Consider the following 10,074-nt stretch of genomic DNA (forward strand, 5'->3'; position numbering starts at 1 on the left):
TATATGTATATATTTAGAAATAAATTGGCACAAACTGGATTGAACTTGTCTGCCAATAGATAATGGGATGAAAGGATTGGAGTTTTTGTGTTTTATTTGTATAGATATTTTATTGTCAACTTTTCTATTGTGTTACGATTTACACATGTATTTTAATGTTACACTTTGTCCTTTAATACATTTCTACTTTTGGGATACATAAAAAGTTCACTGCAATGTACGTCGTTCTAAAACCTTGAATAGCAGTATCTATCAATTGGTTATTTTACAAATGTAATGATTACAATAACTGTCATTAGGTAGACCATACCAATGGAATTCAACACTGCTACCTCGGAGGAAACAACAGACACTTCAAATATCCAAATCGTGATCCCTTCTGACATGCTCGTAAGGTGATTTATAGTGTGTTGATTTGTCTATTTTTATGACTAATGTATCTTTTTGAATAATCATTGTTATGAATATATACATTGAATAACGGAACAAGCTTCATCATCAACACGTTTTCTGGAATCAACATTAAACTCACCACCCTTTCAGGTCATTTTATTTTAAATTCTAAATATACTATAGATGTAGAAGTTCAAGCTCAACTTTTGAACACATTGATAATTGCTATTGATTATATTTAATATTGATTATAATTAGAATGTTGAATCTTACAACAATATCTACTCTCTTTTTAATTTAATTTATATTGCTAAACTTCTCCTAGAGCAATATAATTGTTAAAAAAAAAATGATATCCAGGAGGATGACGTTACTGCAGCAACATTGTCTTCGGTATGTATAAGTATACTGTTGCTGGACATCTAACGTGCAAACAATGAAAATCAACATTATAATTAGGTCTTCTTTTTAATGGTATTTCTTTTTCTGCCATTTCTGTCTGTATTTATCCACATTTATTTTTGGGCCTTTGTTCTGTATTTATCCACATTTATTTTTTGGTTATATACAAAGATAACTCACAACTAGTATTTATCTGCCTTTATTCTAATAAAAAATGCATTTATTAGAGCAGACATGCAGCCATATAGGAAAGATATTCTGTTCCATTTTTTCCATAACAACAAACAGTTGCTCCTGTGACTGCTGCTGCCTTAGGATATTTGTCGTCAGCGATTTGAAGAAATGTAATGCTATTTTTTACAACCATTACACTCTTCATGCTGCAAATCTGTAATGTGATTGGCCTGCAATTTATAAGTGACAACATAGAGAACCAGACAAAAAAACCTGTTTTTCCTCTTTATCCCATTTTTATAAATAAATACAGACAGAAAATAGATTGATTTCCATCTGTATTTATGTGTTAAAATCAGTAAAAACTGAACATGGGAAGCCTTAATTATAATACAGCATATTGTTGGTGTCAATAATGTATTCTCTTGAATTTTGAAGGATGACAGTATATTGATAACTGTAACACAAATTAATTATTGTCAACATTTATAGTTACTTACAATGGTCTACTTTCTTTTTTATAAAAAATACATGTTTTTCCTATTGAAAAAATAGCTTCTTTGACAGTATATTTACCTTTTTTTGGATAACTTGTTGTAATTCTACAATCATAATAATTGGTTATTTTATTTCATAATTGGTTATTGATAATGCGCTTAATACCCACAGGTTTCTAAGCATGGATCCGGGATATCGAACCTGTGTTGCTCCATGCTGTCTTGCTTCCAAGGTGAGCGCGTTGCCCCTGAGCTATCTTCCTGGCCCAAGTTACAAGGTAACTTATCTAGATATAATCTCTGTTACCAAAGAAGTTAACATTACATTGTTTAATTAGTATCTCATGTTTATCGAATGTGTTGTTATGTACAAGGAGTCTGTTACTGAAGTAGTTGAGATGGAAGACACACATGGACTACATGGATACACATAATATTGATAGTCATCATTTATCATCGATTGGAATTTTAATGTTCCATTCATTGGGCCTCATTCTGAGGTTGGTGCTAGTCATTGCGTTATTAGCGCCATGGCTAGCACCATTACCGGTACCGTGTCCGCCCTGGTTCAATGGGGACTTACCAGTCTAGTCCGACCTTTGCGGGACCGGTAAGTCCCCATTGAAAATGTCAATCCCCTTTTCCATTTGAGCCCCAATGGAGCTCAATTGGAATGGGGAGGGTGCTAATAACGGTACCATAAATTACGGTACCGTTATTATCTCTGAAGTCCCTTTGCGGGTCCCGTCCTTAACGCCTGCTAAAACCAGGCGTTAAGGAAGGACCCGCAAAGGGACCTCGGAATAGGGCGCAAAGGGATTACTGGCACCGGTGTCATTACCAGTGCCCGGTATCCCTTTGCGCCCGGGTCGTAATGACCCCCAATGTGTGTAAAGGGTTTTTCAAAGTGAAGCAGTGTAAATGTTGTAATTGTATTTATTTGTCTTGCCATGTAAGAGATTTATGGTTCTTTACAACTTTTGTGAATGTTTTGCTACAGTTGGAGGATAAACTAGGCACATCAAGATTGACGGTATAAAAATCCACTCTGAAAACTAGGGTTAATACGATCCAGTCTTTTACATATTTTGAAAAGTGTTGATTTGGAATTTTCTGTCATTGGTATTAAATTGTAAGCTTGATAGCCATATGTTCTGTAAGTGTGAAAGAAACAATGCTTGTTTTATTAAGGAATTAGAGGTCTAGGAAGAAGAAGATCAGGAAGAATCAGAGCACACCACTAACAAAGGATGTCGCCTTGTGCAGTAGCCGGAATTTGAACCAGCGAGCCATTGAAGGTAATAATGGACATTGTCACAGCACACAACTTCACCGAAACTGACGGACAACACAGACTATGCTTCATCATTACTGCCAATCATCTGATCAAATCCATGGCTTTGAAATATTTTCTGCCAATGTTCCCTGTTTCCCCAATACACTCTGAAAATCCAGACATATCACAGATTGAAATCATTGAGGCATCCTCAGAATTAATCAATGACTATATGGCATGACCCTGACTTCATCAAGGGTTGTGCAGAGGAATTTTCCACCACCTTCAAATCTCAAACCACTATATTGTAGGATGGTTGGCTACTGAGGGAACCAGAATACATTGTATTTGACATCTGCCTGCTACAGATTATGCAAATGATTACTTGTGACTATAGGATGCATTGGAGGCTTTGTGGGAAGCCATTGGTGAATTTTACTCGAGCACTCAAAGGCACCAACCTAAAGATCAAGGGGAGTAGTGTGCACAACCATTTCTCTTTTCATGGTCCTCACAACACATTCTTGGAAAAGTAACAGCTGGGAATGTACTTTGTTCTTCTGCTCTGTTGTTCAGTTGTTCAACGTTTAGTAAGATGCACATTTTTAGGCCGTGAGGTCCCTGCTAAAACTGCATAGCAGATATCAGAGACAGTTATTGTTCCTGGCTGTTAGTCAGGTATGTAATCTAGAACAGCTATCCATAGACTATGCTCTTGCAGGCAGAAGGGTCAGACTTGCTGGTGATGGACAGTGCAACAGTCCTGGAACTTTGTCCAAGTATTGCACTTACCACTTCCAGGACATGGTCACACAAAAATAGACATTTCTGTAGTGGTGCAAGTGTCAGAATGTACATCCTCTGTTGCCGTGAAGTAATATGGTTTCATTAAATCCATTGAACTTTTGCAACAAATGGGATTTCAAATAGAATTGATAGTCACTGACAGGCCCCCACGAAATAGCAACGGTCATGTGAGAGTCATTCCCACACATAGAGCAATAGAGCATTAATTTGATGTGTGGCATGTTGCAAAATCTATTTCCAAAATAATTACAGATGCTGGTACAAAAGGGGGTCAGAAGACATTTTAAAATGGTCACAGTCCATAAGCAACTATGTTTGGTGGTGTTCAAAGACTTGTGACGGTTCAGTACAGATTCTGGCAGAATAATGCTCCATCAAAGTTACAACATACTCATGGGAGCATAACAAGCATGTTCACAAATGTACACATGGACCTTTCAGTGAAGAGCACACACTTAGGAAAAGGGGGTTTGTGCATGGCCCTACAAAAGATTGTGTGTGACAAAATGCTTACCAGAGATTTTAAGGGCCTAACAGAAAGTTGCCACACAGGTGATTTTGAGGTTTTCCATAATATGTGCCTAAAGTACAGACCTAGGTTGCATTTCTTAATAGATGGTATGGAGGCTAGATCAAGGATGGCTGTGCTTGCTCACAATGAGAACATTGGAAGGAAGGGAACAAGCAAGGACAGGAGGTGCTTTTGGCATGCTTCGTTACACCATGACCTTTACAAAAAGAAAAAATGCAAGTGGTTAAGCCAATATGAGAGCAGATAGAATTTAACTTTGTGAAAGATCTGACTTTGACTGTGCTCGCCATGCAAATACAGAGACTGCTAGCAGATTTCTTTTCAAGGTAGCAGTCTAGAAGGCTGACTTCAAGATTCAAATGAAATTTTGTGATCGTTAAATATTCTTCCTATACAATTTTTATTTCTTTTTCTCAAAAACTGTAATCATATCAAATTTTCCTTTTTAAAAAGTTCAACAGTACTTGTTTTCCATTTTATGTGTGCACATTTCAATTAAATAAATGTCTAGCTTTCAAATAAATGTGAGTCAAATTTTCTTCTTAAATGTGTATTTATATTACACTTTTGAATATTGTATGTCCTAAATCTAATCTTTAAACTTATAAAAATAAATGAAAATGGAAAACATTTTGTGACTGGAATATGTATGCTAAATCATTACAAAGTTTATTGATCATTAACATTCATTATTTTGGGTGTTATTTTATGTTTTAAATTGTATTTCTTTATTTTGCAAAGTGGGCAAAGAGAAAAGGCGCAACACGACAATGACATCACTACCACATTAGAATCATAAGTGTCAGACAGTTGAAAGTTGTTCATTTTTATAATGCACATCTAAATAATCAAGGAAGATGTTTCCCACATTGAAATATATATATATATATATATATATATATATATATATATATATATATATATATATATATATATATATATATATATATATATATATATAATGTTAATCTTATGAAAGGCTTGGACCCCATAATTCCTGCACTGATAATAAGGTACACTAAGTTTTTCAGGTTTTCATGTAAAGGATTTAATGAATTATTTAGGTAGGTCAGCTGACACATATCTGGACCCTTAAGGCTCTTTCTCAAGGCTAAATTAATTCTTGGTTGCCCATGGTTGATGGGTTTATGGCTTGCTGGTTGGACAATCCCATTAGCAATGGCAGAGACAGATTCCTTGGCTCTGTTGGGTAATTGAAGATTGGCCTTAGCTATTTGTGGCTTAGTAATCCTATGGGTGTTGGCCCCGGCGAGCTTGCTGTGCCTTTCGGCTCCTGTTCTCCTTGGCTGGTCTCTAGATAGTGACTGTGCAGTCCCTAACCTCCATAACAACTGCAATGAATAAGGAATGCTTCACCACGCTCACATTACAAAGTATATTGAAGACAGAATGGAGGCTGACAGGACAAGAATTTTTACTTGAGTTTTTGCTAGTAATTGTGGGTCTGTGTCTGCCTTTAGACAATGCAGAGGAAAAAGACTGAGGCTAAGTTGTTTTATCATGAAACTAACAGGCACTTGATTGTAAAGTATGCTGATAATTGCAGTTTGTGGAAGCAGAGGTAACTGTGACTGGAGTAGACAATACACATGTTTAATGAAGATGAATGAAGATCGACATATGATACTTATTGGTATTTTCAATGATGGTAGGTGTATGTGTGTGCAACATGAACATATTCAAAAACATTTTACTATACTAATCAGAAAGTAACACACATTGGGGTCATATTGAACATTATATGAAATGTGTTTGTGGAATGAAGTCACCATTGAGCAATACTTTAAAAGAAACTATTGACAAAGACATCATAAATAATGAAAAGCAGAACCAGCCAAACATGAATGAACTATGTGATGAATCCTGTGGAGTCCTCACAAAAACCCTACCTAAAGTCTCCTCCAGGTGGCCAGGGAAAGGTAGGCACTTCCTGATCTTGACCCTGGTGGCGGTATTAGCTGTGAGGATCAGTTGGGAGGAGAAAGGCCCAAGGGGAACAGGATAACTGCATGGGATGAGACACAGTATTTGTCTTCCTCACATAATGGAATATAATTTATACTGAAATATATAATGGCTTGCTGTTAGAGCTTTTATTTTCTTAACCTAATCCGTCAGAATGTAGGTGAAGACAATCATAACCAGTCATTTATTGGGAGTAAGAACAACCCTGTTAAAGTCACTGACATTCAAAGATATGAAAGCTTTTATAAATTCCAGGGAAATAATAAAGAGAAGTCTTTAAATGTTGCCAATGTAGACCCTGAAAAACTCTATTCTTATGTAAAGCCAAATACTTAATTGAATCCTTATTATTCTCCTTTAGGGAATATGTATAAGGAGAGACTAGAACTTGGTGATGATAATTTCATTAAGAAATCAGAGTTTTATATTGTGAACTCCAAGTCCCATAAGTACTGGGATGAAGAAGAGGACTGCAGAGGTACAAGACTGCAAGTTGCAGCCAATAAGGCTAATGGCCCGCACCTTAGAGAAACTAGGAGGCCCCCTCATGTGCAGACTATTGAGAAGAGCACTAGCAGAAGGGGGAGTCCTTTCAACACATCCACGTGGCAGCAGAAGCAGAAGTTTGATGAGACCCAAGACGTCAGGACCACTGTGGTGTTGAAAACAGAGGCAGATACTGAGAGAGTCTCTTATACTCGATACCTTGACTGCAGAGATTGAGCAGTGGGAAGCATTCGGAGTGACGACTCTCCCCCTGAGGATACAGCTGCAGAGGTCATGTAGCTGAAACATACTATTTAAGAGTTTTCCCCGTTGTCAGACAAGCGTCGGTGGTAGGCAAGCACCGGAGATCTGTGGGAGACAAGAGAGCTCCTCTGATGACAGACACAGGCCGTGAGAAGTCTCGAAGGAGAGGTTGCCAGGCCGTGCAGGAAAACAGAATCAGATGATCTGGAGGCAACGAGGCTAACGGACGAGCACAACAGACCCGGTGAGTTCACTGTTAGATTGTGACCTTGCAGCACTCCGAACCCGCCCGCTGGCCAAGTCCAGTGGCCATAACCTCAGAAATAATATAAACAAAGTGAAGTTGAAGAAGAGGAAAGTTTTTGAATACCATGTAAAGCAGGCTAATTCTTCTGTTGCAAACCAGGCTGATTTAAAAAGGAGCAGATGGCAGAAAAATAAACAACATCTCCTGATGTTTCGTTGGAGCCCAGAGCAGCTGATTATTGGTTTCATCTGAAAATGTGATGTTGGCCCACTGTCTGCAAGCAGCCAATTTCCAGTGGGCCAATAGTGATGTGACACCAAGTTCTAATCTAATGGCATCTACCAGCGTGTCACAGGGTACACAAAGTAAAGATTGTAAAATGTTGCCCTCCAGGGGCCGGAGCAAATTCCTTGCATTTTCTGGGAAAGCCTCTTGGGTATATATTTTGACTGGTACCACTGCAATCTTGTACGCTTGTACCATCGCCTCGATTTAGCCTATTAATGATTTTTCTTAGGACCAGCCATTTCTTGCAAGCTTTGGATTTAATGCTTTCTGAGAGGGACTTAAAGAAGTGATCGTTAGATAACAACATGCCAAGATACTTGTATGAAGTCACCTGCTCAACTACAGAGTCGCCTACCCGTCAAGCAAAGCTTTTGTCCTCCGCTGCTTGCTTGCCAAAAATAAGAATCTTGGTCTCAGCTATATTGATAATCAAACCATTATCTGTTGGGTGTTGGTGAAACCTATTCATGGTATGCTGGAGGCTAATTGGGGGTCTAGCGATCAGGACCTTATTGTCTTCATAAGTAAGATAAGGCAGTGGTTTTGGACCATACGGCGGTGAATGACAATTCAATTCCTTTTCCAAAACACTGGGAAAATCTGAAACATATAGATTGTAAAGCAGGGGCGCAAGAGGGCAACCCTTTGTCAGCCCCTTGTTAGTGGGAAGGATTCTGAGACATCACCCCTTTGGGAATGGTGGATTTGTGTCTGAATGCAGCTTCCTAAGGAAGTACAAGAGTGACGGGTCAATACCCAAGTCCCTCAACTTCCTCCAGAGTCTGCTCCAACTAAATGTATCAAAAGCGCCGGTATAGTCAACAAAACGCACATATAGGCAAGACTCCTTATGTTGTCAAACATCTGAAATTAAGGTCTGCAAGACCCAGATAGGGTGGGAGGTACTGTACCTCTTCATAAATCCTGTTTGGGTATAATGAAGCAGTCCCATCCATGTGGCCCAACTAGCCAGCACACCCAAAAGAATGCTAGAGGACATTTTAGAGGAGCTGTCCAACATTGCCAGCAGTCAGAAATTAGATGGAATATCCTGAGGACCTGACTAGTGAGCCGGCACCAGGAATGATTGCCTCCATGAGCCCGAAATGAGACTGGTTCCACCAATGTGCAAATAGAGCGATGAAAAAACCAAAGTCCACAGTGTGGGGTCCTCTTTAAATACCACATTACTCAATCCATCGGGTCCTTTGGCCACAGAGGATTTCAGTGAAATAATTTTTGCCACCAGGTCTGTTTTGGTGAAGCATTGCCATACCCGTGTGTCTTTTATTGGTAGTGTTTCATGGACTCCAACATCGCCCCATCTTCCCAATAAATACTCTTTATATGTGACACCCAAGACTCCTCCAAGACAGCAGTGACCTGATTTGCAACTGAACCGGCTGCCTCTGTACGTATAATGTGCCAGAAATTCTTGCCATCATAAAACAAAATGAGTCTGTTAATGTAATACCAGCTAGCCATGGCTGTACTGCATCGATGGGTGGCCAACAAAGATTTGTATTGTTTTAAAATACGTTGGTGTTACAGTTTCCTTCCACCCCAGTCCAATCCTACTTGTTTGTGGAGCAAACTAAACTCTCTGGTTCTCTCCCTTTTCTTGTTTGCAATCGCAATGTCAAAAGGTCTCAAATGGGCATCGCTAGCTTTAACATTTAGGTGGTGTCTGGGATTCGATGGACCCAATATTCCTTGCCAATCATTAGAGGAGCAATTAAATGATTGAATTTCTTAATCTTCATAGCAGATCAACAAAGGCGATTGCCCTGTAAGTTTACTACTGGGTTATTCTTAAGTATGACCTCCCTAGTCGAACCCACTTGAGTGTGCCATAGTAAGAATAGCGTGATCGCTCAGGTAAATAGGCAGTATTTCAGCCACTGGATTATGCTGTAGAATGAAATTGTTTATGAAGATAAAATCGATTTGGCTCGAATATGTGCCAAATGACCACATGGGTATGAAGCCACACCAAGCACTATAAGGGGATTGACATCAAATTCCGTAAGTAAGCCACTCCAGTCATCCCCCACCTCAAAAAGAATAGGGCCAATCCCCCCTCCCTTGGCAGCCAGACAATCAACGTTGAAACCCATGGCCATGACTATTTTGCACTTAGGGAATCAATGACGAGATATCAGTTGAAACAGCTGATGGGATATTCCCAGATCATATAAACAGATGACGAGATATCAGATAAGCATATGATGAGATATACACTGGTCACAGAAACAGATGATGAGATATTAGATAAATAGATGAGATACCCACGGGTCATAGAAACAGAGGATGAACTATCAGTTGAAACAGCTGATGAGATATCCTCTGGTCATAGAAACAGATGAGGAGATATCAGATGAAACATGTGGGATAACAACTGGTCATAAGGAGAAATGGGCCCTGAGGGAGATATTCAAAGAATCCTATAAAGAGATCACAAGGAAAATATTCGAGGAAAGTGTGAGAAATTAAAAAATAGAGCACATGGAAGGGACCATAAGAGAGAAATGTGTATACAAGAGAAAGCCTAAAGAGTGAAGGTGAAAGGGAAAGCATAAAGACTCACAGAAAGAACAGTAGAGACCATACAAAGAGGTAAAGAAAGGATCATGAGTCAGTGGAAATTATTATTTTCTGTGCATGTTTTTTGCCCACCGGGTGTGGTATTATGAAAGCTTGGACTTTCATAATAGTACTGCGG

General features: G+C 38.8%; 1 long non-coding RNA gene across 1 annotated transcript; it reads left to right on the forward strand.

Moving 5' to 3' along the window:
* The first annotated feature begins 256 nt into the window (after positions 1-256).
* LOC138473593 (uncharacterized) lies at positions 257-4,585 on the forward strand. The gene is made up of 3 exons (XR_011268802.1): positions 257-395; positions 1,639-1,744; positions 2,658-4,585. It is a non-coding gene; the product is annotated as an uncharacterized lncRNA (long non-coding RNA).
* Positions 4,586-10,074: the final 5,489 nt, after the last annotated feature.

Source organism: Ambystoma mexicanum, chromosome 8, assembly GCF_040938575.1.
Source record: "Ambystoma mexicanum isolate Mex_15411 chromosome 8, UKY_AmexF1_1, whole genome shotgun sequence".
NCBI lineage: Eukaryota > Metazoa > Chordata > Amphibia > Caudata > Ambystomatidae > Ambystoma > Ambystoma mexicanum.